Raw genomic sequence first — 20,806 nt, forward strand, 5'->3', positions numbered from 1 at the left:
TTTGCATCACAGCCATGAACAAGGATTCAAAATGGCGGCTCGCCTCAGCTCGGCTCGGATTTCCCTTTCGGGCGCTCTCGTTTTCTGTTAGAATTTGGTAAAGAAAAAAATAAATATATTATTTACCAGCTTAAGGTTGGTCCGTATAGTGAAATACCGTGACCTCGACCTTGAATAGAGGCCGAAGTCTTGAAAGTACTGACCGAGAGGGCCTCGGTCAGTACTTTCAAGACTTCGGTCACGGTATTTCATGATACGGACCTCCCAGCTTAAAAATAACATACAACCCTGATTCCAAAAAGTTGGGACAAAGTACAACTTGTAAATAAAAACGGAATGCAATGATGTGGAAGTTTCAAAATTCCATATTTTATTCAGAATAGAACATAGATGACATATCAAATGTTTAAACTGAGAAAATGTATCATTTAAAGAGAAAAATTAGGTGATTTTAAATTTCATGACAACAACACATCTCAAAAAACTTGGGACAAGGCCATGTTTACCACTGTGAGACATCCCCTTTTCTCTTTACAACAGTCTGTAAACGTCTGGGGACTGAGGAGACAAGTTGCTCAAGTTTAGGGATAGGAATGTTAACCCATTCTTGTCTAATGTAGGATTCTAGTTGCTCAACTGTCTTAGGTCTTTTTTGTCGTATCTTCCATTTTATGATGCGCCAAATGTTTTCTATGGGTGAAAGATCTGGACTGCAGGCTGGCCAGTTCAGTACCCGGACCCTTCTTCTACGCAGCCATGATGCTGTAATTGATGCAGTATGTGGTTTGGCATTGTATTGTTGGAAAATGCAAGGTCTTCCCTGAAAGAGACGTCGTCTGGATGGGAGCATATGTTGCTCTAGAACCTGGATATACCTTTCAGCATTGATGGTGTCTTTCCAGATGTGTAAGCTGCCCATGCCACACGCACTAATGCAACCCCATACCATCAGAGATGCAGGCTTCTGAACTGAACGCCGATAACAACTTGGGTCGTCCTTCTCCTCTTTAGTCCGAATGACACGGCGTCCCTGATTTCCATAAAGAACTTCAAATTTTGATTTGTCTGACCACAGAACAGTTTTCCACTTTGCCACAGTCCATTTTAAATGAGCCTTGGCCTAGAGAAGATGTCTGCGCTTCTGGATCATGTTTAGATACGGCTTCTTCTTTGAACTATAGAGTTTTAGCTGGCAACGGCGGATGGCATGGTGAATTGTGTTCACAGATAATGTTCTCTGGAAATATTCCTGAGCCCATTTTGTGATTTCCAATACAGAAGCATGCCTGTATGTGATGCAGTGCCGTCTAAGGGCCCGAAGATCACGGCCACCCAGTATGGTTTTCCGGCCTTGACCCTTACGCACAGAGATTCTTCCAGATTCTCTGAATCTTTTGATGATATTATGCACTGTAGATGATGATATGTTCAAACTCTTTGCAATTTTACACTGTCGAACTCCTTTCTGATATTGCTCCACTATTTGTCAGCGCAGAATTAGGGGGATTGGTGATCCTCTTCCCATCTTTACTTCTGAGAGCCGCTGCCACTCCAAGATGCTCTTTTTATACCCAGTCATGTTAATGACCTATTGCCAATTGACCTAATGAGTTGCAATTTGGTCCTCCAGCTGTTCCTTTTTTGTACCTTTAACTTTTCCAGCCTCTTATTGCCCCTGTCCCAACTTTTTTGAGATGTGTTGCTGTCATGAACTTTCAAATGAGCCAATATTTGGCATGAAATTTCAAAATGTCTCACTTTCGACATTTGATATGTTGTCTATGTTCTATTGTGAATACAATATCAGTTTTTGAGATTTGTAAATTATTGCATTCCGTTTTTATTTACAATTTGTTCTTTGTCCCAACTTTTTTGGAATCGGGGTTGTATATGTATTTCACTGTAAAGGTGTGGCAAACCTGCTTTTTTGTGCTCTCTAACCATATAAGTTGTGCCACCTGCTTGAAATCATTAATGTCTTCATCAGAACTTGTCGAAGCAATGTCAGAACAACCCCCAAACAAGGCTCTAAGCCTTCCTATAGCTATATTGCCATGTTTTTGCAGTTGTCCTCACTGAAATGTAATGATATTATGGAGACCGATTTAGGAACATTTATCAAAGTTCTTGGCAGATACTTTGTTAATCAGAACATCAGACTGATTGAAAACACAAACGTACTCATGTTTATTGTATCTCTTTTTCAAGTTGGAGAATGTGTGTTTAGCTGTGAGGTTGTGAGGGCTTGATGGAGTGTGGAGTCTTTCCCCCAGGGCTGCAGGTGGATGTGGAGCAGGATACGGACTTGGCTGCTGGAAGTGACAGGAGCAGAATAGCTGCAGGTAAACAGGTGAGACCATCAGTCAAGCATCGATCAATTTCATAATCAGTCAAACTGTTTGACACGGGTTTCTCAGAAGAACTGTCTGACAACAGGTGTGTGTGTGTGTGTGTGTGTGTGTGTGTGTGTGTGTGTGTGTGTGTTTGTGCATGTATTGGATTGTACCATAACTTAATCCTTGACAAGAGTTTGGATTACAGATGAGCTTATGTTCGCTAAATCCCTTCTGAACGTAAACATATGCAATGCATAATACATTTCGTGTGAAAGTCCATCCTTCCTTGATGCTAACTTTCTGTCTGACATTCAAACATAATTCTCTTTCTTTCTTTATCTCTCCACCTCATTCTCTCGCTTTCTCTGCATGTAGCCTAAAGGGCCTGTCTTTGTGGGTGTCTTGGGAACATAACTTGCAAGTCTAAATTGTCTTAATTATGTGGGTTTGTTATGTTCGAAGAGAGACAGGTGTGAACCAAGCTGGGGCATGTTTTATCAGTTCTTCTCACTCTTTCTTTCTGGTTTTTTGTGAGGAGAGAAAAAAGAGGCATCACCCTTTTCTCTAATTCCTTTTACAATCAAAAGCTGTTTCATTTTCCCCCGAGGAGCTAAACGTTTTTTTTCTTTTTTTTTCCCCAGTACTCGTTGTCCCACCTGTGTAGAACATGCATTGCTTTGAATACACCTTCATGTTTTATACATAGTTCCAGATTAGTCTATTAGCTCACACAGGCTTAACCATAGCTTCCTTCCAGTCAAAGCAGACATTTATCCAACCCATGAATTTTTAATTTTATTTGACATAATAAACACGAACAGCTGATGGACATAAATTTTAATCTATAGTTAAAGGAACAATCCACACTGGAATGTTTTCATTAACATGTTATCTTCAATGCTAGCCAAGATTTATTTTGTAATAAAAATCTGTAATAAAAGATGTTTCTTTGATTTAACATGTTGGTCTAGTTTCACTCTGGTCAACAGTTTAGGACATTACCCACAATGCCATTTAATTACCACGCGATAATAGGATTTAGTCCTTGATTCATATCTACCTCAAAAGAACGATGCAGCAGAGCTTTAGTACTTTAGTCTGTCCAACTTTTAGGTTGTCAGGTTGTCATGTGGACACTTGATGCTCTTACTTTGATGGTGAATTTGTCTTTAATATGATGTCATAGGAAATTGGTGCACTGGTGACCATTAATCCTTATTTATCTCCTCTCTCTCTCATTATCTGTAGCCGCTTTATCCTTCTACAGGGTCGCAGGCAAGCTGGAGCCTATCCCAGCTGACTAGGGGCGAAAGGCGGGGTACACCCTGGACAAGTCGCCAGGTCATCACAGGGCTGACACATAGACACAGACAACCATTCACACTCACGGTCAATTTAGAGTCACCAGTTAACCTAACCTGCATGTCTTTGGACTGTGGGGGAAACTGGAGCACCCGGAGGAAACCCATGCGGACACGGGGAGAACATGCAAACTCCACACAGAAAGGCCCTCGCCGGCCCCGGGGCTCGAACCCAGGACCTTCTTGCTGTGAGGCGACAGCGCTAACCACTACGCCGCCGTGCCGCCCTATTTATCTCCTATTAAATGCTATTGTAACAATGTTAATGTCCTCCTGTAGTATTACTGAGGCAGACAATCATTAACTTCACAGGAATAACAATGAGCATAAGATCACAAATATTTCAATACAGTCACTTTTAATTTGTTTCAGGGTGCAGATTTCTTTTGTTAAGATTTGGATTCAGGCTTGTGGTACTTGGGTCTGACTCGTGCCCTAATTTTAAGGACTTTTGTGACTTGACTTGGACTTGTGCATTAATTGCATTCGGACTCATAAACTGGAGATGAGGACTCAGATTTTTCTTCTTTATTTTTTTGTAACATGCCATAATAATTTGGCATAAGATATTTATATTTATCTCATCTCTCATCTCATCTCATTATCTGTAGCCGCTTTATCCTGTTCTACAGGGTCGCAGGCAAGCTGGAGCCTATCCCAGCTGACTACGGGCGAAAGGCGGGGTACACCCTGGACAAGTCGCCAGGTCATCACAGGGCTGACACATAGACACAGACAACCATTCACACTCACATTCACACCTACGGTCAATTTAGAGTCGCCAGTTAACCTAACCTGCATGTCTTTGGACTGTGGGGGAAACCGGAGCACCCGGAGGAAACCCACGCGGACACGGGGAGAACATGCAAACTCCGCACAGAAAGGCCCTCGCCGGCCACGGGGCTCGAACCCGGACCTTCTTGCTGTGAGGCGACAGTGCTAACCACTACACCACCGTGCCGCCTTATTTATATTTATATCTACATTAATTTTTATACTAATTTTGTGCAAGAGAATGCACATTCACTTGTTCATATGTCATGTTCAGGAACAAACTAATGTTAACGGCGCTAAAATGCCTGGAGAGAACACCCCTAGGATTGTCCACTTTGCTTATACAGTACAGACTCCTCGTGCAGTGGGAAAAAAATGCACCGCTATGTGTTCTATATGTAGAAGAACTATTGAGGAGACGATGGGGACAACCTCGAACTTCAATCGTCATTTGGCAAGACTCCACCCAGAGACGGAAGTGACACGCTCTGTTGATAGCGGGGTTTGCTTGCTGACTGATGAACTCGCTAGTGTTAACCTTCTCTCATGTTATTTGTCCTGTTGATAGTGGGCCGGGCTTGCTGAACGATGAACAAGCTTTTTATCTGTAGCCTGTTAACTAAAATGGAGCAGTTAAGCAGTAACGCTAGTCCAACACAGCAGCAGAGACACTTTCACATAAAGGCAGCAACAGCCACCATCAAATGGTGCGGTTGGAGTCTTGTTCTCGGACTCAACTTGGACTCGACTAGAAATTTTCTTTAATGACTTGGACTTGAGCGGCACGGTGGTGTAGTGGTTAGCGCTGTCGCCTCACAGCAAGAAGGTCCGGGTTCGAGCCCCGTGGCCGGCCGGCGAGGGCCTTTCTGTGCGGAGTTTGCATGTTCTCCCCGTGTCCGTGTGGGTTTCCTCCAGGTGATCTGGTTTCCCCTACAGTCCAAAGACATGCAGGTTAGGTTAACTGGTGACTCTAAATTGACCGTAGGTGTGAATGTGAGTGTGAATGGTTGTCTGTGTCTATGTGTCAGCCCTGTGATGACCTGGTGACTTGTCCAGGGTGTACCCCACCTTTCGCCCGTAGTCAGCTGGGATAGGCTCCAGCTTGCCTGCGACCCTGTAGAACAGGATAAAGTGGCTAGAGATGATGAGATGAGACTTGGACTTGACTCGGACTTAAACACTGGGGACCTGAGACTGGACTCGGACTCAAGGTTTAGTGACCCAACGACAACACTGTTTGGATTGTTCTTGAAATGAATCTGAAACACATAAACTAGCCATTCAAACATCTGATTTTTGGTCTTACTGTATTTTCATGTATAAAGTTATTGCAACCACGTCAGTTTTACCCACTGCTTTGATTAGTATCATTCTCTTACACTGGGACCTGGCACCAGTCTGCCCTGCATCTGCCCCCAGTCTGCCCTTAGAACCACCACAGCTCTGGATCTGTGTGCATTTTTGTGTCAAGAAAGAGAAAGAGAGAGAGACTGGAAGTGAAGGCCATGGGTGCATTAGGTCTTAATGACAGAATTACTGTGTTGAGTCATCATGTAGCTACATGAAACTCTTCTCATTGAGCGAGCTGAAGCTGCAGATTATCTGCTGTGCGGACTTGTCGGTCTCCTCCTCTGAAGAGCAGCCGTCTCTCTGGAGCGAAGGGAAAGACAAAAGAAGGGGGGAAAAATGAAGGATTGTGGGAAAGGAGCTGTAAAAAATGACATCTTGTAAACCAGGCCATGATTAGGAGACATGAATGACAAAAGCACAAAGGAATGAAGGGACACATTTGATAATCATTAAAGTTGTTATGGGTTTCAGAGAAGTTATTGTGGTATGATATACTAGCACTAAGACAAAGCCAAAAGCAACAAAGAAGTAAAAAGGAATTATGTGTGGTTATATATTTTTGGCATCCACTTCAGATTTTTTACTGTTAACAAATGTCTTAAAGTGGAAAATATCCTTTTGTAGATCTGAGAGCAGCAGCACAATCAATGATGGGAAGAAAAATACACAGAACACTAAGAAGTGACTAGAAGCAAGGCTGGGGCTGATTTCTTTCTAGCCTAGGCTGTAGACTCATACAGCCTATCAGTGATAGTCATGTCAGGTGGTTACACAGAATGTCACGCCCCTAGATTTGGGCTGATTGATATATATATATCAAAACTCTCAGGCGAGTGGGGGAGGGGATATATATATATATATATATATATCCCCCCTTCTCTCCGGGCGGCGTAGTGGTTAGTGCTGTTGCTTCACAGCAAGAAGGTCCAGGTTCGAGCCCCGTGGCCGGCGAGGGCCTTTCTGTGCAGAGTTTGCATGTTTTCCCCACATCCGCGTGGGTTTCCTCCGGGTGCTCCGGTTTCCCCCACAGTCCAAAGACATGCAGGTTAGGTTAACTGGTGACTCTAAATTGACCGTAGGTGTGAATGGTTGTCTGTGTCTATGTGTCAGCCCTGTGATGACCTGGCGACTTGTCCAGGGTGTACCCCACCTTTCGCCCGTAGTCAGCTGGGATAGGCTCCAGCTTGCCTGCGACCCTGTAGAACAGGATAAAGCGGCTACAGATAATGAGATGAGATTAATTTTTTCCCCCCAAATACATCTGCAGTGATGGAGAAAGCGAACATAAAATACCGTCATGGGTATAATGAACGAGAACGACATGGATTATTTACTTTATCATCCATTTTCTTCCAAAATCTATACTACTAAAGGAAGGCTGTCTGTTCACCTATGCAAATTGACACAGCTGGACGCACATACTCTATACTTTGCACATGGATTGGTGACACCACAGAGGGGACCAAGACAACATTTTTGATTTTCCATAACGTAGGTTTAGTGCTAATACAACACACTATTTATTTCCCATAGGCTACATGCTCATGCTAACACACTGTGCGCAGCCTTGGCGGGGAATCCCCTCCCCCACTCGCCTGAGAGTTTCGATTGTACAGGACCTCGCAATCAGCGCTTCTCCCCGGAGACTTATGCTAGGGCCGAGTCTATGTCACTGAGGAGATGCGGGGAGTAATTTATGTCATTTTGACAGAACACAGTGAAAAAAATAAAATAAAAAAATATATATATCTCACATGTGTCCACTCAACTCTCCAGTGGGCCATTCAGAGGAAATCAGGTTCACAGACAATAACTACTAGTGCCTTTAAAAATTGAAAAGAGTTAAACTAAGCACACATTGGTTAAACAAAGTAAAAAAAATACACAAAAAGATGAACAACAGACCTTTTTTTTGAATGGATGAATTAATAAGTGGCTTATATCTTTTCCGTTGTGAGGTTTGGTATTTGCAGGAAACACCACATGATCCCAGTAGAGTATTACAAACTTGAAAAATGATGAATGCAGCTGCTTGTTCGTCGTGTGTATATATATATATATATATATATATATATATATATATATATATATATATATATATATATATATATATAATGTAGGAGTGAACCAGTGTGTGGCATTTCTCCACTTTTACAGTCTCAGTGGTGTGTGTGTGTGTGTGTGTGTGTTAGCACAATCTTGCTGAGAGCTTGCTGCTGTTGTGGTGTGGCAGTGTAAACTCTGCGGTCTGCTCTATTTTCTTACTCCGGTTTCAGCATGCAGACTCAAAACAGTCATATTTTTAATGGCAGAGAGCAGCGAGCTATAAATTTACAGGGCTGAGTTTGTATTTTATCCACTTTTACATAATGAAAATTCCAGAGCAGAGCAAGCAAAGTTAAATCCTGGCCGTGTGTGTGTGTGTGTGTGTGTGTGGTGGGCTTGATGGAACACTGGAGAGTTGGTGAACTTGTACAATATGTCATAAGTAAACTGAAACTGAGTCTTTGGGCCATTTAAGGCCTTTTAAAAAAATGAAAGCTCAAAGCGTGTACTCTTTGGGATGTGCTGAGTGAAACATAATCAAGTCTCCAGCCTAATGATCCCGATGAAGAAAATCCTGGCTCAGAGTCCCAATTACTTATTATACGCCTTGTCACAGTGACCATTGTTCCGTTCTCTATATAATACGGCTTGCCTAAACTATCACGGCACCCTTTCAAGCTCAGTGGAGTCAGCCAGTCCAGACACCACACTGGTGCCACCTGTAGCCATCAAACCATATAGCATGCACCTGTCCATAAAACACACCCTTTTTTTTTAAGGTAACACACACACACACACACACACACACACACACACGTATAGGGATATCTGAGCTGCAAGGAGATGGCTGAATCTCAGCATGGCTGCAGGGTGGCAGGGTGGTGCGGAGCTGCCCATCCACTCTTCTTTTGTAGCTGTGTGTTGTGTATCACACGGTCATTGTCTGTGTGTGTATGGTGGGAGTATGGGTTAAGGGGGATTACGCAGTTGCCCCTGGCTGTAGACGAGACTCTGTAATTGATACTAAGTGACTCATCTGTTATCTGGATAAAGCAAAGGACAAGCCATCAATTCAGCTGTTATATAACACAGGCCATTTGTGTGCAAATATCACACTGTCTTTGTCCAATAGCTTCTTTTCAGAAGGACGGGATAGTATTTCAGTTGATATAGCGTACATTATTACAGTAATACCCAAGATTGTAAAACACCAAGGTTTAGCGATTGGTGAATCACTCAAACCCCCCCACCCCGTACCCCCGTACCCATTCACTCCACTTTACACACATTGCATAATTATCAGTATAAGACTTTTAATGATTAAGTATAGTCTCACAGTTTCATTTCTGAACAATTTGCATTATTTAGTTTGGATGAAGTTACAAAGTTAAAGATCAGGACCGGGGGTGGGGTCGGCATTCAATGAAATCAAAAGAAAATCCTTAGTTTTTTAACATTGACAACAAAAGTTTCATGATACAAGAGATTCCAGAACTACTGTACGATTTCGCCATTGTCGCTTTTAAAAAGTAAATTAATTTAAAATCTTTCTTTTTCAACATTTTGCAACTAATTAGCATCCATGCAAAGCGCATAAAGACATTAAAGTGATTAACCAGGAATCTGTGGTTGGTAGAAGAGAGCAACTGGACTTGCTTGAAGATTCTTGAAAACGTTTCGCCTCTCATCCGAAAGGCTTCCTCAGTTCTGTCTGACTAATAGGGAGTATCAAGTATTTATCCTCTCATGGATCATCATAGAATCCGAATCAGAATGCTGATGGCTGCATTGTAGGTGGCTGATAAAAGATGTCTCAGGCCCTGTTTACATTATTTCGAATCAGCGGATCATCAGATTAACGTTTTTAAAACGATTCGCGTACACACACAAATAGCAGGAAGTGAAGTCCGCGCCGTTTTTCAGCAGTCGCGTCACATGACCAACGTGGCATGACCAATGCCAGCGAATCAGGAAGGTGGATGTCACAGTGATGTTGTCCAATGACGATGTCAGCTAGAGCTCAGCACTGCGTATCCTCGTTCCTCAATGTTTACACAGCACCGGATCAGATACATACTGGGTTGAATACGTGGGCCCTGGCGGATTCAAATTGTTCCGCCTGTGGAGTCGTTTCCCGGCGTTTTAATGTGCACGGACAGTGCATCCGCAACGAAAATGATACGGATACGGTCTAATGTAAACACCACCTCAGACACCCACCTCAGGGATGAGATCCCTTCGACTGGTGCGGGAGTATGAGAGGACTTCCAGAAAACTGGCAGACATCTTAGCCAGAGAGGTTCGTTCATTTTTGTCAACCTGGAGCGACCATCGCTTAACGGAGGTGGGTGTCTGAGACATCTTTTATCAGCCACCTACAATGCAGCCATCAGCATTCTGATTCGGATTCTATGATGATCCATGAGAGGATAAATACTTGATACTCCCTATTAGTCAGACAGAACTGAGGAAGCCTTTCGGATGAGAGGCGAAATGTTTTCAAGAATCTTCAGGCAAGTCCAGCTGCTCTCTTCTACCAACCACAGATTACTATGTACCTGGATGACTGAGATTCTTCACAGATATGATTAACCAGGAAATTTTGAAATTATGGTGTTACGAAATGTCATCATTATACATTAATACAAGATGTTTTAGATGAAAAAAGAAGCAGACTTTAGCTTTAAAAACACGTTGTAACATCAGTCTGTTGGGCCATTCCCCCGGGCGTAGCCAGCCATATTGGATTAGCCAGATACATGAATGTATTAGGAGACAAAAATGAGGGTGGCGCTGTGTAATGTAGGATTCCGCACGTCTTCTTCATTCCGTCCTGGATCCAAGACGTTTGGCTGAGTGGCTTCATCAAGTAAAGTGAGACAACTTTACTCCTGGAAAAAGCAGCAAATTGTGTAGTTAGCATTTTACAGAAGATTGTTCTGTGGAGGACTTGTATGAAAAAATCACTGGGAAGAAGCGAGACACGAGGCAGAAACGACAACTGAAGCCGGACGCGATCCCGATTTTGTTTCACCACAAAACACCGACACCGGCAGCATGACAGTGTACCATGTCACGCATCAAACAGATGGAATATATATATATATATATATATATATATATATATATATATATATAATTTTCTATATTTCTGCATAAATATGACATAAAACATCATCAGATTTTCACACAAGTCCTAAAAGTAGATAAAGAGAACCCAGTTAAACAAATGAGACAAAAATATTATACTTGGTAATTTATTTATTGAAGAAAATGATCCAATATTACATATCTGTGAGTGGCAAAAGTATGTGAACCTTTGCTTTCAGTATCTGGCGTGACCCCCTTGTGCAGCAATAACTGCAACTAAACATTTCCGGTAACTGTTGATCAGTCCTGCACACCGGCTTGGAGGAATTTTAGCCCATTCCTCCATACAGAACAGCTTCAACTCTGGGATGTTGTTGGGTTTCCTCACATGAACTGCTCACTTCAGGTCCTTCCACAACATTTTGATTTGTTTAAGGTCAGGACTTTGAATTGGCCATTCCAAAACATTAACTTTATTCTTCTTTAACCATTCTTTGGTAGAACGACTTGTGTGCTTAGGTTCGTTGTCTTGCTGCATGACCCACCTTCTCTTGAGGTTCAGTTCATGGACAGATGTCCTGACATTTTCCTTTTGAATTTGCTGGTATAATTCAGAATTTATTGTTCCATCAATGATGGCAAGCTGTCCTGGCCCAGATGCAGCAAAACAGGCCCAAACCATGATACTACCACCACCATGTTTCACAGATGGGATAAGGTTCTTATGCTGGAATGCAGTGTTTTCCTTTCTCCAAACATAACGCTTCTCATTTAAACCAAAAAGTTCTATTTTGGTCTCATCCATCCATAAAACATTTTTCCAATAGCCTTCTGGCTTGTCCACATGATCTTTAGCAAACTGCAGATGAGCAGCAATGTTCTTTTTGGAGAGCAGTGGCTTTCTCCTTGCAACCCTGCCATGCATACCATTGTTGTTCAGTGTTCTCCTGATGGTGGACTCATGAACATTAACATTAGCCAATGTGAGAGAGGCCTTCAGTTGCTTAGAAGTTACCCTGGGGTCCTTTGTGACCTCGCCGACTATTACACGCCTTGCTCTTGAAGTGATCTTTGTTGGTCGACCACTCTTGGGGAGGGTAACAATGGTCTTGAATTTCCTTTATTTGTACACAATCTGTCTTACTGTGGATTGGTGGAGTCCAAACTCTTTAGAGATGGTTTTGTAACCTTTTCCAGCCTGATGAGCATCAACAACGCTTTTTCTGAGGTCCTCAGAAATCTCCTTTGTTCGTGCCATGCTACACTTCCACAAACATGTGTTGTGAAGATCAGACTTTGATAGATCGCTGTTCTTTAAATAAAACAGGGTGCCCACTCACACCTGATTGTCATCCCATTGATTGAAAACACCTGACTCTAATTTCACCTTCAAATTAACTGCTAATCCTAGAGGTTCACATACTTTTGCCACTCACAGATATGTAATATTGGATCATTTTCCTCAATAAATAAATGATCAAGTATAATATTTCTGTCTCATTTGTTTAACTGGGTTCTCTTTATCTACTTTTAGGACTTGTGTGAAAATCTGATGATGTTCTATGTCATATTTATGCAGAAATATAGAAAATTCTAAAGGGTTCACAAACTTTCAAGCACCACTGTATATTTAATAAACAGGCAATAAACTAGCCACTACTTTATTTTGATTCCTTTTCTAATACTGCATTGCTATAACGTTTGTGGAGAAATGCAAACAAATTGACCGAGAAGTCATGCTAGACCATAATATTATACTGTAGTCTAGTACAGCATGCACTTGTGCACCTCCGCTGTGCTCGCGGAAAATGACATCATGCACGATGGAGTTATGGCGGCCTCGCTGACAAAAATAGTCCCGTCTATTTTCATCGAATTTTTAATTATATCATTAAGAACAAATTCAACATGTAGCTTTTTTTTTATAAAGGACAGACATAAAGATTGACTTTTAGCTCAATTTGTTTATTTGTGAGATATTTTCTTTAAGGACATCCATCTGTTCTTCAGTAGCTGCTTTATCCTGGTCAAGGTCACGGTGAATCCAATTCCAATCACAGGAATCCTGGGATTCAGATTCACCTTGGTTCCAACACCAATCTATCGCAACGCACTCAAACACATGTACACTCATTCGTGGACAACCAATGGGCAATTCAGCATATCTAACAGGCCTACTTGCTTCTTTGGAGAAAACTGGAAAAGCCAGAGGAAACCAGTATGACCATGTGCAGAATAGCAGCCTGAATCATTTAGTGAATATCTAGAAATCAACACAGTACACATGGTGTCTTTAAGGATGTGAAAGCTTTAATGTTTCTGTATTTGGTCTTGCTAGAGAAAAAGACAGCGAGACAGAGGAAGAGAGACTCTTCTGCACCATGATCACTGTGGTTGAGGAAAATGGAGCCAAGCCTCCTAAAGCATGAAAACCTTTTTCCCGTCAAACCACCGTGACTGAGTCAATTAGGCCCCATCCGCAGCAAAACAATCTTATTTCCCGAAGATATTTGGGGCGTTTAATTCTTAAACAATATTGCCTGCCGCTCTGTGCCTCGGTCTTTATTGCCTTCTCCTTTTTTTATTGCTCTTCCCCAAGTCATTAGAGCAAAGTAAATGAGTGGTGTAGCGAGCGCCGCCACTGAACACATTACCGTACACTATCTTTAATTATTTCCACGGCTGCTCTTATTGTGTGCCTTCACCCATTAAGATCATAAGAAAAGATGGGTATAGGAACATGTTCTTACACACACGATGTGCTGGATGTGGCAGGGTGCACTGGACTAAACCGCAACATGTGGTGGTCATAAGCATACTCAAATTGGTTTGTGTGTTTTCAGTTAAATAGGCTTACTTTTCTATAAAATAAAATAGCTTATTCTGAAGTATTTTATTAATAGTTTAGATGGTTTTTTTTTCTTTAATTAAATTTTTCTACATAACAACAATTTCCAGAAATTGTTGTTCCAACTGCGTACTTTTTTTGTTTAGTACCAAGGGTTGGTTCTTTGTGAAGACTGCTTTTTCAGAAAACTACACTCCGAGTTAGTGTTTACATTTAAATTAATGCTTTTGAAATCTCATCTCATCTCATTATCTCTAGCCGCTTTATCCTGTCCTACAGGGTCGCAGGCAAGCTGGAGCCTATCCCAGCTGACTACGGGCGAAAGGCGGGGTACACCCTGGACAAGTCGCCAGGTCATCACAGGGCTGACACATACAGTGCGTTTACATGCACATAGAGAAAATCGAATTTCTGCCGTTGCTCGACTGAAATCGAAGTTCTAAATGGCATGGAAACACCTTAGCTCGGCTGAAATCGAACCGAACTTGATTTCTCGTAATCGAGCTACATGACCTCGATTATGCGATTGTAGCCGAGCTACTTAGTGCATGTAAACCCTATCGAGCTACATATTCGAGCTACTTACTTCAGCACTGCCCCTTCCGGAAGTGACGAGACCACAAGCGGGAAACACAACAGCCTCGGTCGAAAAAAAAAAAACAGCCTCGGTCGGCATGACACTACACCTTAGCCGCCCACTTTATTAGGAGCACTTCTGTTCGTACATACAAAGTACAAACACTCTTCTTAGAGTTTAGAGTTTATTTTATTCTTAAAAGGGACAGTGTACAAATTAAACGTTATCCTTATGGTAAGGACAGATGTCTGTACCAGGTTATAGCAGTACATGCTAATTTCCGCCTGTAGTCCCTTGGCAGGTGGATGTAATAAAAAGATAAATAAAATGTACAGGAAATGTCATCAAATCTGTCATTAGAGCAATTTGTAGTGATTTAGACCAGTAAAATTTCTTGTGAACACGGAACTGATAACTTTGTTTATACTCTTGAATAGCTCTTCTTCATGATGACAACCGGAAGTGTACCAACACAATGGGGCGTGTAGCGCCACCTGTGGCTCGGGTGTACAATGTACCTCACACAATAGCTCGATTTCCTTGTGTGCATGTAGGATTGGATTTCTCTGGCACCCCTGCTGGGACCCTTAGCTCGATTACCGACAGCAGCTCGATTTGGATGTGCATGTAAACGCACTGATTGACACAGACAACCATTCACACTCACATTCACACCTACCGTCAATTTAGAGTCACCGGTTAACCTAACCTGCATGTCTTTGGACTGTGGGGGAAACCGGAGCACCCGGAGGAAACCCACACGGACACGGGGAGAACATGCAAACTCCACACAGAAAGGCCCTCGCCGGCCACAGGGCTCGAACCCAGACCTTCTTGCTGTGAGGTGACAGCGCTAACCACTACACAACCGTGCCGCCCCTGCTTTTGAAATCAGTATTTAAAAAAACAATCAATTATAAAAGTTGTTTACATGCAAAGTCGAGTGATTCGGAAGCCACGGCCTAATGGTTAGAGAAGCAGCTTTGGGACCAAACGGTTGCTGGTTTGATTCCCTGGACCAGCAGGAATGGCTGGAGTGCCCTTGAGCAAGGCACCTAACCCCCAACTGCTCCCCAGGCTGCTCTGGGTAAATTTCACGTCGCTCTGGATAAGAGTGTCTGCTAAATGCCTGTAATGTAATGATTTGTGAATGCTATTGGTGCAAACTGAGCTTACAGAATGCTACTTCACGCAACTGTAAAACATTAAATCGAGTTCATATAGGAGTGTTTGTATGTGTGTGTTTGCGCAGTGAGCCTCGAGTCTTCTGTTACTGGATAATCATGCTAACTGGGAACGATTTCCTGTTCGGTGCTGCTAGGCCTGTCTGCCCTGACAGCGGTTAAGTGTCTGATTATACCGCATTGCGACTGTTTTAATATACATGTACTCATGTGAGAGACACAACATTCAGCTGCAATCAAACATACAAACAAACCAGAGAGACAGCATTTTATGTAATAACAGGGTTGCAATGAGGAGAAGGAGAAAGCGACTGTAAGAGTGGGGAAAAAAGATAAATACATACACAGAGAGACAGAGAGAGAGAGAGATGGAAGGTCTATCTGCATTGACATGAATGATTAGCAGTGCACATAGACCTGGAATGTTGAAGAGGAGGAGGAATAAACAGTAGGTGAAGGATGAGTGTAGTGTTTTGTCATATCATTCCCCAAAACTCAAGCACCTCCACTTCGGCTGTCCTCACCTTCCCGACTCACCATGGTTCTTCTCATCACATCGCCGCTCAGAGCGTCTCGGTTTGCTATAATTGCCTGCTCTGTTCTGCTAAGGTGTAAGGTGTCTTTTTACCTTGTTTATGAACTTTTGCACACGTTTATGCATAAACATGGTCAGACAGGAATTCGCTCCAACTTTGACCTGCCCTACAGACCGAAATCAGTCAGGTTAACATTGGACTGGGATGAAACTTGAGCCTGTTGACAAGTTGAAACATATTGTAGATGATAGTGAGAAGTGAGAAGTGAGTTGTGAGTCGGGAATTTATTACAACACGTTAAAACAGTGATGAGGACTGCATTACGAATCAGTATCCTGACACTTATACCACATGTTAGAACAGATTCAGAGATCAGTAGAAAAGTGAAAATATGATCTTGTCTCAGGTTATGGGTTCAGTGTATACTCAGATTAAGCACGCTGAGCATTTTTGCTGGGGTAAGTTGTAAATCTCGATGAAGTCAGCTCCCTCTCCGAGACCGTGCCAGGTATTTGAACCATTCTGCGTAACGCCATAGCAGATCTGCAATGCATTTTTCTGGAGCATAGAAGAGGGCACAGTACTAAGAAATGAGATTTTCAGAAGCAGAAGACTGGGAATTTCACATCCAGCTCTTGATGTTGCATAGAGTTTCCTCTAGATAAGCCTAACCACTATGGACAACAGGGCTTATCTCTCAGGGTCACATCTTTCAGGAAGATTCAACATGGAGAAAGTTGTTATTATGTACCGTAAGAAGGTTTCTGTTTCTTAGCCAATATTATCACTCACAAGCTAATAACGAGCCTCAAACTAGTGAGCTGGCTATGGTTAGATGTTCACACAACCATTATGTTCATGACAGAAACATGTCACACCAGCACTATGGATAATCCACAACGTAACTGTAATTGGTTAGAGTATGAGGTTCTTTAATAATGAGACCATCAATGATGGCATAGCTCACTCCGGCCCCATCTAGTCCAGAAGGAATGATTGAAGAAGAAGCTTTTTTTATTTATCACATACACAGTGAAATTCTTCCTCTGCATTTAACCCATCTAAAGCAGTGAACACACGCATACCCAGAGCAGTGGGCAGCCATACTACAGCACCCGGGGAGCAGTTAGGGGTTAGGTACCTTACTCAAGGGCACTTCAGCCCAAGGCCAGGCTGCTCCATGTTAACCTAACTGCATGTCTTTGAACTGTGGGGGAAACCGGAGCACCCAGAGGAAACTCACGCACACATGGGGAGAATGTGCAAACTCCACACAGAAAGGCCCCCCCATCTGCCGCTGGGCTTGAACCCAGAACCTTCTTGCTGTGAGGCGACAGTGCTAACCACTACACCACCGTGCCGCCCGATCTAAAGTGGGCCACCTTGTGCAGTTCTACTCTCAACTAGTCTAACTCAAATATTTGCCAAAAAAGAATCCAAAATTGACCGAGAAGAAGCTATTTTTTTTATTTGAACTGCTCATTAAGGCTTAATTAATCCACAACTTAATTAATAATTTTAATTAAGCAAATCTGGGTAGAAGTTGTACACACCCTAGGTACGCCTACCTTCATGCTAGAAAGAATCAAAATCGGTGAAGAATTGAGGGAGAAGAAGCAATTTGTGTGGAAACTGATCGTTAGGGCTTAATTACTCAATATCTTCATTTTTTATTGCAATTATGCAAATTTGGGTAGAAGCTATATGAACCCCAGGCAGACCTACCTTCTTGCAAAAAAGAATAAAAATCGGTGACGAATTGAGAGAGAAGAAGCAATTTTCGTAAAATGTGGATGACGCCAGATGATGGACAACGGACAACACATGATGGCATAAGCTCATTGCCTGTTGGCCTGATGAGCTCATCTCATCTCATCTCATTATCTCTAGCTGCTTTATCCTGTTCTACAGGGTCGCAGGCAAGCTGGAGCCTATCCCAGCTGACTACGGGCGAAAGGCGGGGTACACCCTGGACAAGTCGCCAGGTCATCACAGGGCTGACACATAGACACAGACAACCATTCACACTCACATTCACACCTACGCTCAATTTAGAGTCACCAGTTAACCTAACCTGCATGTCTTTGGACTGTGGGGGAAACCGGAGCACCCGGAGGAAACCCACGCGGACACGGGGAGAACATGCAAACTCCGCACAGAAAGGCCCTCACCAGCCACAGGGCTCGAACCCGGACCTTCTTGCTGTGAGGCGACAGCGCTAACCACTACACCACCATGCCGCCGGCCTGATGAGCTAATAAATGAAAAAAAAAGTAATCCTCTCTGTCGTATAAGAGAAATAAACGCTATGGAATATTCTGCTGTTATAAAATGATCAGCTTCACATTGGTAGCAGAACCTCGGCTTCATGCCGTTCTACATCACACCACCAGTCGTTGATTATTTTCCTCTAACTGTCAGTAACAGCGCTGAAACCCAGAGTTCGGAGCAGTCTCCAAACATGGCCGCTCCAGATTACATCTCCCAAGCACCACAGCACCCCTCATCTCTGGAGTACTAACAAGTGCACTTGTCTCCTATTTGCCAGTAATCACTTCCCTAGATAAGCTCAGCAGTCACAAACACCCATTGCCAGTTATCGTTCTGTGTCTCCGTACCTGATCATACCAAGCCTTCTGACTTCCTCGTGTTTTGACTCATTTTCCATTTATTTCCTGATTCCGTTTCCTCGCCTGCCCTTTGACATCCTGTTTGCTGATCGACCGACTCATGCCTGTCCCTGACTCCATCTTCAGCTTACTGATTTGGATTTGTTGACAGTTTGCAATGCACCCACTCTCCCCTGCGCTTGCATCCATAAGTTTCTGAACGCTGACATGAACAGCACACTACACAGTGATGAAAGCTCAGAGTTTGTGAGTTCTGATGTGTTTGCTGATGTTTTCAGAAACAGCACTGGGTGACTATGGAAGTACATTTTTCGTAAGTAAATACAGTATGTTGTAAATTTCATCGTGTAGAGTTTTCTTCATGGCGGCACGGTGGTGTAGTGGTTAGCGCTGTCGCCTCACAGCAAGAAGGTCCGGGTTCCAGCCCCATGGCCGGCGAGGGCCTTTCTGTGCAGAGTTTGCATGTTCTCCCCGTGTCCACGTGGGTTTCCTCCGGGTGCTCCGGTTTCCCCCACAGTCCAAAGACATGCAGGTTAGGTTAACTGGTGACTCTAAATTGACCGTAGGTGTGAATGTGAGTGTGAATGGTTGTCTGTGTCTATGTGTCAGCCCTGTGATGACCTGGCGACTTGTCCAGGGTGTACCCCGCCTTTCGCCCGTAGTCAGCTGGGATAGGCTCCAGCTTGCCTGCGACCCTGTAGAAGGATAAAGCGGCTAGAGATAATGAGATGAGATGAGATGAGTTTTCTTCATCATTTTTATATGTTTGAGGAAAATGTTGATATTCCCAACAGCCTCATGTTTTCATTATGCCTTTAGATTTCCAACATTACGTGACCCGCTCGTTAGCTTGCTAAATTGTTAAAATTAGCCTCAATGGCTTCTCGACACTGTTGCCTAGCGGCGCTGTTCTCACGATGACGTACCACTTCAGCACCAAGCATTTTGTCTACACGATTTCCCATGTCGTAATCACAAGCCTACGATTTCCATTTGAAGGGAGCGTATGGTCCAGGATTGGTGTATATAGTAAACTAGGAAGAGGAAGAATATAAAACAGAGCACACCTGAATGCTAAAAAAAAGATAAATAATAAATAAAATATGTATTTTAAGCTGTATGGTAAGCCTAGGAAAGACGGAATAATGATATCTTAATAACAATATATCCGTAACACTATACAGTAAGAGTAAATAAATAATAGATCCCGGTAGCTACAGTGACATGTTTTTGCTTTGAGCAGTTTAAAATGTAACACAATAGTCTTGAAAACAAGACTGCTGTTAAACACCATTTCTCATGCAGCAAAACACAGCTCACATATCACAGAGTCATATTGCCAAAATAGAGAGAATAGAGAGAATAGCTCACGCCTTTCCCTCCGCGGACCCCTCTACGTTTTATCTCTCTGTCCATCTGTGTAAGTATTTATTTTTTAGCACAGTCAGATTGGTTGGGTACACGGAGGTGTCAATCCCTCTGTGTCTGTCAAAGTCATCCAGTGTAACACTCCAAAACACACGGCAGATGTGCAAGGTGTGTGTGTGTGTGTGTGTGTGTGTGTGTGTGTGTGTGTGTGTGTGTGAGAGAGAGCGAGAGCAAGATAGTGCGTGATGTGCAGGAATTTTCCAGAGGGCTTCCTTGTTCAGGCCTATCCCTCGTGAAGTCGCTGAGGCCCGCAGACATCCACTCTGAGTTCATTGAATATTAATTATTCTGACAGACAGCCTTATTAATCATGCCTCAAGCAGCATAGCTTAACAAACCACACAAAGACCTCTTTTTTAATGGTACCAAGTGATATGCAACATGATGCTTTTCTTTATTGAAAGTGCATATAATTGTGTGTGTGTGTGTGTGTGTGTGTGTGTGTGTGTGTGTGTGTGTGTGTGTTAATGCTATGGGGATTACATCATACTGTGGTAAACTATGTTAGCTCTCTGGAGACTGTGATAGTGTGTCAGTTTTGTGTGTGTGTGTTGTGTTTGTGTGTTTTCTCTTCATGGCTGTCTTTTTGATACATGAATCAAAAGTGTCTCGACCTCATTTGAGGAGTGACTTCATCTCTCTTTAA

The 20,806-nt window shown here is 42.8% G+C and overlaps 1 long non-coding RNA gene across 1 annotated transcript; it reads right to left on the bottom strand.

Moving 5' to 3' along the window:
• Positions 1 to 1,999: 1,999 nt before the first annotated feature.
• Positions 2,000 to 20,213, bottom strand: LOC132875056 (uncharacterized). Its single transcript, XR_009651754.1, has 3 exons — positions 20,104 to 20,213; positions 6,009 to 6,121; positions 2,000 to 2,336 (listed from the first exon to the last, which is right to left on the bottom strand). It is a non-coding gene; the product is annotated as an uncharacterized LOC132875056 (long non-coding RNA).
• Positions 20,214 to 20,806: the final 593 nt, after the last annotated feature.

This window comes from Neoarius graeffei, chromosome 27 (genome assembly GCF_027579695.1).
Source record: "Neoarius graeffei isolate fNeoGra1 chromosome 27, fNeoGra1.pri, whole genome shotgun sequence".
NCBI classification, from domain to species: domain Eukaryota; kingdom Metazoa; phylum Chordata; class Actinopteri; order Siluriformes; family Ariidae; genus Neoarius; species Neoarius graeffei.